This window comes from Lycorma delicatula, chromosome 1, assembly GCF_047948215.1.
Source record: "Lycorma delicatula isolate Av1 chromosome 1, ASM4794821v1, whole genome shotgun sequence".
Classification (NCBI taxonomy): Eukaryota; Metazoa; Arthropoda; class Insecta; order Hemiptera; family Fulgoridae; genus Lycorma; species Lycorma delicatula.
The window spans coordinates 379,560,045-379,570,281 of NC_134455.1; the positions used below are offsets into that span (position 1 = coordinate 379,560,045).

A 10,237-nucleotide genomic window follows, 5' to 3' on the forward strand; every position below is an offset into this window, starting at 1 on the left:
ATTATCCAGATTTGGCCTTGAAATGTCCATCTGGATAATTGGTGTGCCACTGTATATAAAATCTAACACTTACCACTTCATTTTCAACTTTTAAATTTTCTGGTTTAACTAAGTTAAACTCCTCAATTGTTAGAGATCTGTTTTGATTATTCATAATTTCAAGCAGTTCCTCCTCTTTCAGTTGTACTGAATCTATTTTCTGTAATAAAAAACAATAAATAAATGCTACAAAGTAAATATGTTTATGATTTATTGTACAATTTATAAAAGTAAAATAAATTGTATATGTAATTCGCTTATCATACACAAACAACGCAGCAACAGTTAAATTATTATTATTATTATTAGGTGACTTTACTGTGCCAGGTTTTGTATGGGAAACCTAAGAAATGTTTCTTTTGCTAAATGTTGTCATACAAATCTAAATATTAAAAATGCTGTTACTCACCTGACAAATGGGTGTCGAGAACAACACCACCTTACAAGATGATGTTTTCTACAAATTGTAAGCTTCTGCAATCAAATAATTTGTTAAACTGTTGCAGTAATTCTCATGATTTAGTTTTTCTAATCTTAATGTTGCAATTTGTTCAAATAGTTAACAATAAAACTACCCTACCATGGGCCAATTAGATGAGAATGATATGTAAACAATGTGTAATCTTGTAGCAAAAGCTACAAGATGCTGCTAACTACTGCATACACATGACTTTGTGCCAGATGCTTGGAAAGTTGCTTGGTTGGTGCTATTGGAAAAGGGTAGGAATCAGGAAGTTAATGTCACTGGCTACCGTCCTTTGTGCCTACGGAGTACACTTGATAAGCTATTCGAGCGCCTTCTTGTGGGTAGATTGACGACGGAGTTGCATGCTAGGGTAGGTAGTATGGTTTTTGCAAAGGTAGGTTCACAGTGCATTCTCTCAACCGAGTAATGAAGCTGGTCGATGAGGCTGCTTCTGGATCCTGGCGTATCAGGATGATTCCGGTTGTTGAAAACGCTTGCTATAGCCTGCCCTGGTGAGTGACTCATGATGAAGTGGGTAGACGTGGTGCAAGTGCGTACTCCAGCGGATCATAAATCTGTACCTGTCCCGTAGGTATGTAGCCGCCAACTCTGAAGTAATGCAAATTACCCATGAGTTGGAGGGTGATGTGTCGCACAGGGCTCGGTCTTCTGCTATGGAACGTCGCATATGATGTTGTGTTGAGAATCGGGTATCCGGAAGGGGTCACGGCTGTAGGTTTTGCAGATGACCTGGCCCTGGTAGAATATTATTTACATTTATAGAAATGTACAGCATAGTACTGTATTTCCAAAAAAAGTGTTTCTATTATTTATACACCAAAGTTTTTTTTTTTTACATATGAAAAATGTAAAAATTAGAAATGCAATAAAATTAATTATTAAACCAAATTAAATGTACTTAATTAATTTTATTTTAACTTAATGGCTAACAGAAGTGTTAGTTCTCTGTTTACTATAATTATTTCAATGTTGTGCAGTGTACTTTGTCAGTCATTTGTGACATTTATTTATTTTTTTAAGCGGTTTGCAGTACAGCTCAAGCTCTTTACCACATCCTGACCCCCATAGGGGAAGACCCCCTCCGCCTTGTGATAATCCCAGTCCCTCCCCACATATCCCCCTCCATTCCTAGTCCTTATGGGTTTTACCATTTCACCAGAGGTCATATTTTAGACCCTCTTAAACAGCTAACACTTCACAGTCATCAGTCTGGCCTCTGTCAGGAAGCCAACAATGCAAATGCCTCTGCAGACACTTCCATCATTGTATTTACACAACTTACCATTGCCTTCTTCCAACCATGATCCACATACCATAACTTACAACTCTCAATCAAATAAACCGATTTGCAGAAGTGTGATCCCGACGCCTTCCTCTAACACTGAAGGTTTCACACAAAAATTCTTCCCTTATCTAACTTCAATTAGAATGTGCACTCAGATCATTACTTGGTTGAGTCTTTAGACACCAAAAGTACTACTCTCACACCAATTACGTTTTGTGTTATAAAACAAAACGTTGATTGCAACAATAATTCTGTCTTGTAATTCAATTTACTCAAAGTCTTCTTGTTTACTCAAAAATCAAGAAACAGATTCACAAATTTAATAAACTTCTAATGAAAACTTACCCTATTTTTCTCTGCTCTGGTCTGCTTTCAGAAGCAGGGTAAATGCCTACACCCTCCCATATTGCAGCTTCATCACACATTTATCCAAAGATCCATTCTCATCCCAACAGGCAAATATCTGAGCTTATTGGGACGTCATGCCAAAACACCTACCTTGCTGAAGTAAGCACCCAGCCAGGCCCCTAACTACACAGGTTGCTATACTATAATAGCATCAGACACCCTCAGCCATCCTCCGCAGAGCTAAGAATCTAAGGAAGCCAGCAACTATGTTCCACTGCCTTTTGTTCTTCCAATTTACTTGCAGATCAAAAACAATTGATTCTTGCAAGCTTTCTAACTGCTTTAGTATGTTCAGCTTTGTACCTGGAGCACACTATAAAACATTGTGCACATCATCAATGGGACTACACTCCAGAAACAAGCTGAATTAATAACCAAACCTGTTAACCAATTTTGTGAAGCACCATGTCCAGAAAGAGATTTTGTAATATGCTGATCGGGGGAAATCCACCTAACAACCGGAATACTTTTTAAAAAATCCTAAGCCAACTGAAAAAAAAAACTGTTTTCGAAAAACCTTACATCTGGGTTGAATGAATACTGCACATGTAAACACCTCACATGTTCAACATATACAGTGGTGTTTCACATGCATGAATAATGTAAAATATCAGACTATTTATAATGTTTAAATAAACATCTGAACGATTAAATAAATATTTGAATAAAAAAAATCCCTTCGACATGCTGGATGGCAGAGGTAGATTTCATCAGTGTTAAAAAAAATTTCCACTTTAAAGTTAAGAAAAAACTTCAAATTTACTCAATATGACAATAGTTGCATGTGAAAAAAGTTTCACATGTTTAGCATATAACATGCCCCATCTTTTTACAACTTCAGGAGCATTTTGGTCATCCCTTGTCGTAATGGTAGGTCATATCAAAAATTCTTAAAGAACAGAAGTTTTAGGTAATGTTTAGAGAACTAACAACTAATTTAAACCGATTGCCTACTGTGCCTAGGGACAGTCGATTGCCGACTGTGCCTAGGGAGGGTATAACTTTTTATCTTCAAAACTACATTTTTACACACCCTGGGCCAATGGTTGGCGATATCAAAAAACTTTACTTATATAAGTTTTAGGCCCTTATCGATAGAGTAGTAACAACTTTAAATGAATTCTATATTTTTCTTAATAATTAAGTTATAGTGATATTTTGAAAATGCACCCCCCTTTTCTGATTTTGTACGTTAATGAACTTAACTGAGATTTTGAAACAAGTTATTTTTAAGTAACAATTTGAAAGTGAAATATATGTAAGTGAAAAAGATTTTGAAGACAAAAAAAATCCTACCAGAATGGCCACTCTGCCCCAATTCATCCTTGACACAAAAGAGGAGACAAAATTTACAGTGGAGTCAATAATTACAGAGGAATGTTTCTCCTTTTAGTAACCTTTAAAATCTTATAAAACTTGTAGAGAATACAAAGAGAAGAGGCACATCAATAAACAAATTGGGAAATATATCAGGGTGGGTTAGAAAGGGAAGATTCTGTGTGGAAAAAATAAATAGTAAAGAGGAGATTTTTTTGCCTTAACAAAAGATCGGGCAAGATTCAAATACAAATGCTAAATGTAATTGCTGAAATATATTTCTTAAATTATATATCAAAAAATTTCTTAAAGAATGTATCGGAATATACCAGTAGCAACAAAGTATGATCTAATCTTAAAGATTCTTAATTTTTTTAGGTGTTAAAAAAAATGTAATTTTTTTTACATTTTCTGATAATATATATTTTGAAAAATATTTTGGTAAATTTACAAGCATAAATTCAAAATAATTGCAAATTTATACACATTTAACTCTTAATTGCTGTCATCTGGTCATTTTTAACCCGAGAGGTATATTTTTGTTGGCTATGTTGCAATGACAGTTGCTACTTCCCAGATTTTCATTGTCCACTGTATTTAAGGGTGTTTCAAGGTCAGCTATAGTGCCATGTACAATGAAACTTATTGGTTTACCTTTTACAAGTGTTCACAATCAATCCGATGATAGTAGCAATGTTACTTTTTTTTTTGGTAATAAAATTGTCATTGTATTTTTTACATTTTTAACAAATTATGAGTTTACTGAGTATAAGTACCTCTTGTGAATGTAGTAAAAGCTTGAATGAAAATGAAATTGAGGATATCTTAATGAACTGATGATCTGTAGGACCGTGAATATGATAGCGATAGTGAATGTGACATAGAAAGTCCTGACAATGTATGTGAAATTAAAAACAAAACCGCGATGAGTGTATCCGATGAATTGTTGAAGAGGAAATTAGACAAAAGTCTGTTTATGAAAAAAATTGTTATAAATGGAGTACTGAACTAATGTTATTAGGACTCATCTTTCTCAAATAAAAGGAACTGCTAAAAACTTGAATCTCTATTAATTCAATTTATTATTGGGAATTACTGTTTACTGATGAAATGTTATACATTATATTAGAACATAAAATTATTAAATTATCACTAAAACTACTGCTCCGCAACTTCCTTTGTTAATCACACTGATAATATTGAATTAAAAGCTTTAATGGACTACTGTATTTATTTGGTATATTTAATTCTAGTAAAGAAGATGTGAGGAATCTACAGAAAGTGATGGAACTGGAAGTGTTATATTCAGGGAAACCATGTCCCTTCAGCGGTTTTAACGGCACTAAAGTACACTCCAGTATACAAGATGGTGACAAAACTGCTCATATTTTCAAATTATTTAAAATGTTCCTCTCAATTGCCAGTCCAATTATTCTCCGTCCAAGTATCTAATTGTAGACAAGATGCTTGTCAGTTTTCAGGATCTATGCACCTTACGAATGTTCATGAAAAATAAGCCCAGAAAATATGGACACATATTTCAGAAAATCACTTGCCTTAACTCATATGAGACGTCGACTTGAAGAATTTGGACTTCCAACATCGCTGACTTTATTATTAGAAATGTATTAAAAATTAAAAAAGGAAAAATCAAACCTGAATTGCTACAGAAAAAACACAGGCAATGTCATATGTGCCCATCAATCAATGACAACAAACATCTCAACGTCTGTAGTGAGTGTGAGACCATGTATGCAAGTACAAATAACTTCATAAGAAATGGTTGCAAAAATGAAGATCTTTAATAAAATCTTGCAATTTTTTTCTTCATTTAAAATTTTTCAATACATATTTGTCTCCAATTAGGTTTGAAATATCACAATTTATTGTTACAAATACGTTTCATTCAAGAATCAGACGTTTTTGAGGTCAATACTGACAACAGGCTCAGGAATCCTCCAATTTGTTTTTAATATGCGAGTAAACTTTAATACAAAATCAGAATGAGGTTTTAGATTCATTCAAGATCAACGTTATTGGTGAAAATGCATTTGAGAAAAACACATGTAATGTGTGATTTGTACAAGAAGTTTCACTTGTGAACTTCACAAATATTTTAAAAATTAAATGACTTTTGACAAAATTTACAAATATAATTTTTGTCTTTAGTATGAATATTAAGATGTTGCTTTAAATAAGAAGGATAATTAAAAACCTAATGGCAGAAATTGCAAACATAATTTTTCTCCATGGTATGAACATTTAAATGTAACTTTAAATCAGAATTTTGATTAAAAGTCTTCTGACTAAAGGTACAAACATAATTCTTCTCTTATGTATGAATATTAAGATGTATTTTTAAATTGGCTTTCTAATTAAATGACTTTTGACAAAAGTTACAAATATAATTTTTGTCTTTAGTATGAATATTAAGATGTTGCTTTAAATTGCTTTTGTGATTAAATGACTTTTGACAAAAGTTACAAATATAATTCTTCTCTTTTGTATGAATATTAAGATGTATTTTTAAACTGCTTTTGTGATTAAATGACTTTTGACAAAAGTTACAAATATAATTTTTGTCTTTAGTATGAATATTAAGATGCTGCTTTAAATTGCTTTTGAGATTAAATGACTTCTGACAAAAGTTACAAATATAATATGCTTTTTGTTAAACTGCTTGTTGCATCATTTAGCTTCGGAGTTACAGACTGGTGTGTCTGATATTAGTCAGTGACCTGTTCACGTCTTTACAAAGTGTCGCAAATTTCATTCTGTTTTTGAAAGTGTTTATTAAATAAATAAGTTTTCATTATTATATTAGCAAATTTTTAAATTATTTAAATTTTTACATTATTTTTCAAGTAAAACAATGGAAGAACAATGTCCCATAGTAATTTATGTGAATGAAGAGTGTCAAAACATTGTACTGGTACAGTGCCAAAAGCACTCATTAAAATTTGTGAATTTACTGATGAAAACCAATAACTTATTTTTTTACATGTTAATTCAGATGTTACTAGTGTTTGTAAATATCATGAAAATGTTTTTGTCAACATTCAGTCACCTGCATTGACAGTTCTGTTGCAACCCTTTGAGAACTCATAAAAAACCAGTTAAGAAAAACTTGACAAATAACATTAGAGCAAGTTCTAAAAGAACACATTTTTCCAAATTTAAATTTAGTACCTGGAAAGTCTCTTTGTGTTAACTGTTTCAACAGTATTTTTTCTCAGCAGAACAAAAAAACTATACGAATGTAAAGACTAAGAGCAATATATTGCCCCATATCACAAAATTGAACAATTGGATGCTGGTTGTAGCATTTTGGGTGTATCACTTCCATCAAAATTAATTAAAAATTAAGGTATTAGAAGCTACCATAAATATGTTTTTGTGACAAAAGGCATTGTAAGATGTTAGTTTACTTCAGACTCCAAGGACTAAGAAGATCATCTGCTGTCAAGTATTGCACCACTTTCACTTAGAGAACTCTATTACTTGTGTGTATGACTATCAATGGTGGATAGAAGTGGTAGATATTAGCCTTGAAAATGATGATCTGCAGGTTCATTTTTCCAAGAGAATTATTAGAACAGATACCACAGCTGTTGCTTAACCACACTAAACAATAAACTTACATTGCTACAAAAACATACAATTTCGTTGAAGAATAATTAAAATTTTGCTACAATTTATTTTTTGTATTAACTAAGCTCTTCAATCATTCTTTAATATCTTGATGCATTTTATACTGATTTTCGTTGTGACATTGGTGTAGTAATATCAAATTACTTATTAAAAAACTTGCTGCGTGTGGATTTTATAATAAATTGTTGTCTTGGATACATCCATTTCGTACAAACAGAATTCCTTATGTTGAAATTGATAATTTTATTTCTAAGCCTATTTATGTTAGATATGGGATTAAGACAAGGCATGCATTTGTGTTCTCAAATTTTCAATGTATTTATAAATTACTGTTTATTCATATGCTATTCGCATTTTTTTTATTTTTTGCACATGATATATGAAATTGTTTAAGCCGATTACAAATCTAGTTGAGATTCAATTACTTCCAATTAACTTGAACTGTCAGCAAAAATAGTATTTCTGCTAACTTTAAAAAAATTAATTTCATATTCAATTTGGAAGGTTTCAAAATGTTGATATAATTGTGCAGCTGAATAATATAAAATAATACTGCAATACAAAAGGTATCTTCTATTAAAGACTTAGCTGTATGTTTTGATAGCAAGTTATCATTCAATGAATAAACTGGTAATACTGTAAGTCACTAAAAATGATAAATTTTATTAAGAGATTCTCTACAAATTTTAATTAAAATTTTAGGTCATGCATTTATGAAGTACTAAATTAAAATTAATAAACTCTGTTGTATGGTGACCTTTTGCTGACTTGCAATTAAAATTACCTGAAATACCACATAGAATCTTTCTTACATGTGCTGCATATAAAATCAGTGATTCTATGCACATTACCAATCATAACTTTATTCATATTTTTAATTTGTTAAAAATACCAAGAATTGAGTGATTTCAAATCAGGACAGATTTAATATTTGCTACTAAAATTTTTAGTAATTATTTTGACTATCCTAATTTATTGGTTTTTTAACTTTCATATTAACTACATTGCTTGGTATAATTTTCAAAATTTTCATGGTCAAATCAACTCACATAGATTATCTATATTACTATGCTACCAATACTATGTAAAGTATACTTAATACCACCTTAACCTTATCAAGAGCTATTCTAACTTATGAATGATAATTTTGTTATGAAATTATGTTGGTTTTTTTTAATATGATTTTGTATTCACGGGTTTCATGCCTGTCTATATCTATTAAATAAATAAATACAATTTAAAATTTACCATACATACCAAATAGCAATTGTACAGTCTTTGATTTAGGGTAAAAATAGAAAAGTAGGCCACAACAGCAAAGACAATTCCAGCAAGTACTTTAAAAGATCATTAAACTACCAAGAAGCCAAGGTAACAATTCAATTCAAAATCTAGCAACTTGAACTGAAAAATCCAAACAAAATAATTAAATCAAAATATGCAAAATCAGCCAGAAATTAAATAACAAGGTAGCAAGGGTTAATTTTACTGCAGCAAATTACAGAAACAATCATGAAAACAACAGATGAAACAGAATGAAATAATGACAAAGGTATTTCCTTCTTACCTTTGACAAACAAAATCCTTTCAAAATATTACTGAATTAAATCAAACACTTAACAACATTACTAAACAGACTCTTCCAAACACCTCTCATAGACAGCTTTCTTATAATTCCTTAATGACTGTTCTTTATGTTTTATAGTGGCTTGAATGAGGTTATATTTGATATTGATTCATTTGTGATGGCACTATTAAATAATTACTCTGAAGATGAATTTTTAATTAAATTTAAAAAAATATTTTTTCTGCATCCTGATCACCTTGCTATTTCTTATTAATATATTTACCTAACATTATTTCATGAATTTAATTTAAATAATAAGTTAAAAAAAAAAAGACATCATGAAAACTAGAACTAAAGATCGCCCAGTTATAAGATTTGAACACTCACTATACCACTTGGTTCCTGTGACTAAAAATATACAAATAACTTACTTATTTAATAAAAATGTTTAATTAAGTTTACTACAAAACATCACGAGTTGGAAGCTGCCATTTTGGATTTAATGGAGGAATCCCCACCAATAACTATACAAAAAGGTAATAATAAATTCCATTACAAGCTAAACAACCAGCCCACACTCTTGTTATCGAAAAACTTTTTCTAATTTGTATGCCCCATTTTAGAATACACATTTTTTTCAACATGCCCACAATAATAAAGGTTACCAAAAATAGGGAAAAACACTAACATTATTCAGATTAAGCAGAATTCAAAAAACAATGCAAGCTTGTTTAAATATATAGATGTCAATAAGCATAGGTTCACTGAAGTTCTTTTTATTATATGTCAGTGAAATAGATTGATAATATTGGTTTGTAAATCTTTGTTTACACACATCTTTGTTCTACATTTCAAATTATGTGTGTGTGTGTGTGTGTGTGTGTGTGTATATACATAAGGCCAACCTTTGTAGACGCGTTAACCACTAGACCAGACCGGTGGGTTAAAATTAGAACAATTTACATGACTGGTTTAAGTTCACACCAATAATTGATCAATACAAAAAATTCAAACTTAAATTCTATTGATTTATATTTGAATAGCATAACATTACTTACTTAGTCAGATAAACAAAGTAAACACCAACAAATACACAATAATAAAATTAGAACATATACAACAACGCTTTCCCACAAATTGATCAGCGATGCCAACACATCCAATTGTATACTTTAATACATACGACCTCTGGATATAATCTTGGAAAAAAAATATATATACATACGTATAATATTGCACAACATACTTAAAAATAATTTTTCATTCACGGAAAAGTTAAGTGGTTTAATGTAAAAATAAAAATTGTACTGAAATTTTCATAAAATTCTTAGAAGCGATTGTAATTTATTAAAATAAAAAAAATATATTAAGCCAGCATTTAATAATAATAACAATGTTCTCATATACTTGTTAGGAGATGTTTATTGGTCCCAGATATATTGAAACATGTACTTTGTACTTTGTAATTTGTACGCGCATCGCC

At 30.8% G+C, this 10,237-nt stretch overlaps 1 long non-coding RNA gene across 1 annotated transcript; it reads right to left on the bottom strand.

Annotated features, from left to right (window-relative positions):
* Positions 1 to 12: 12 nt before the first annotated feature.
* LOC142318457 (uncharacterized) lies at positions 13 to 9,883 on the bottom strand. The gene is made up of 3 exons (XR_012754918.1): positions 9,813 to 9,883; positions 8,445 to 8,591; positions 13 to 199 (listed from the first exon to the last, which is right to left on the bottom strand). It is a non-coding gene; the product is annotated as an uncharacterized LOC142318457 (long non-coding RNA).
* Between the last annotated feature and the right edge of the window lie 354 nt (positions 9,884 to 10,237).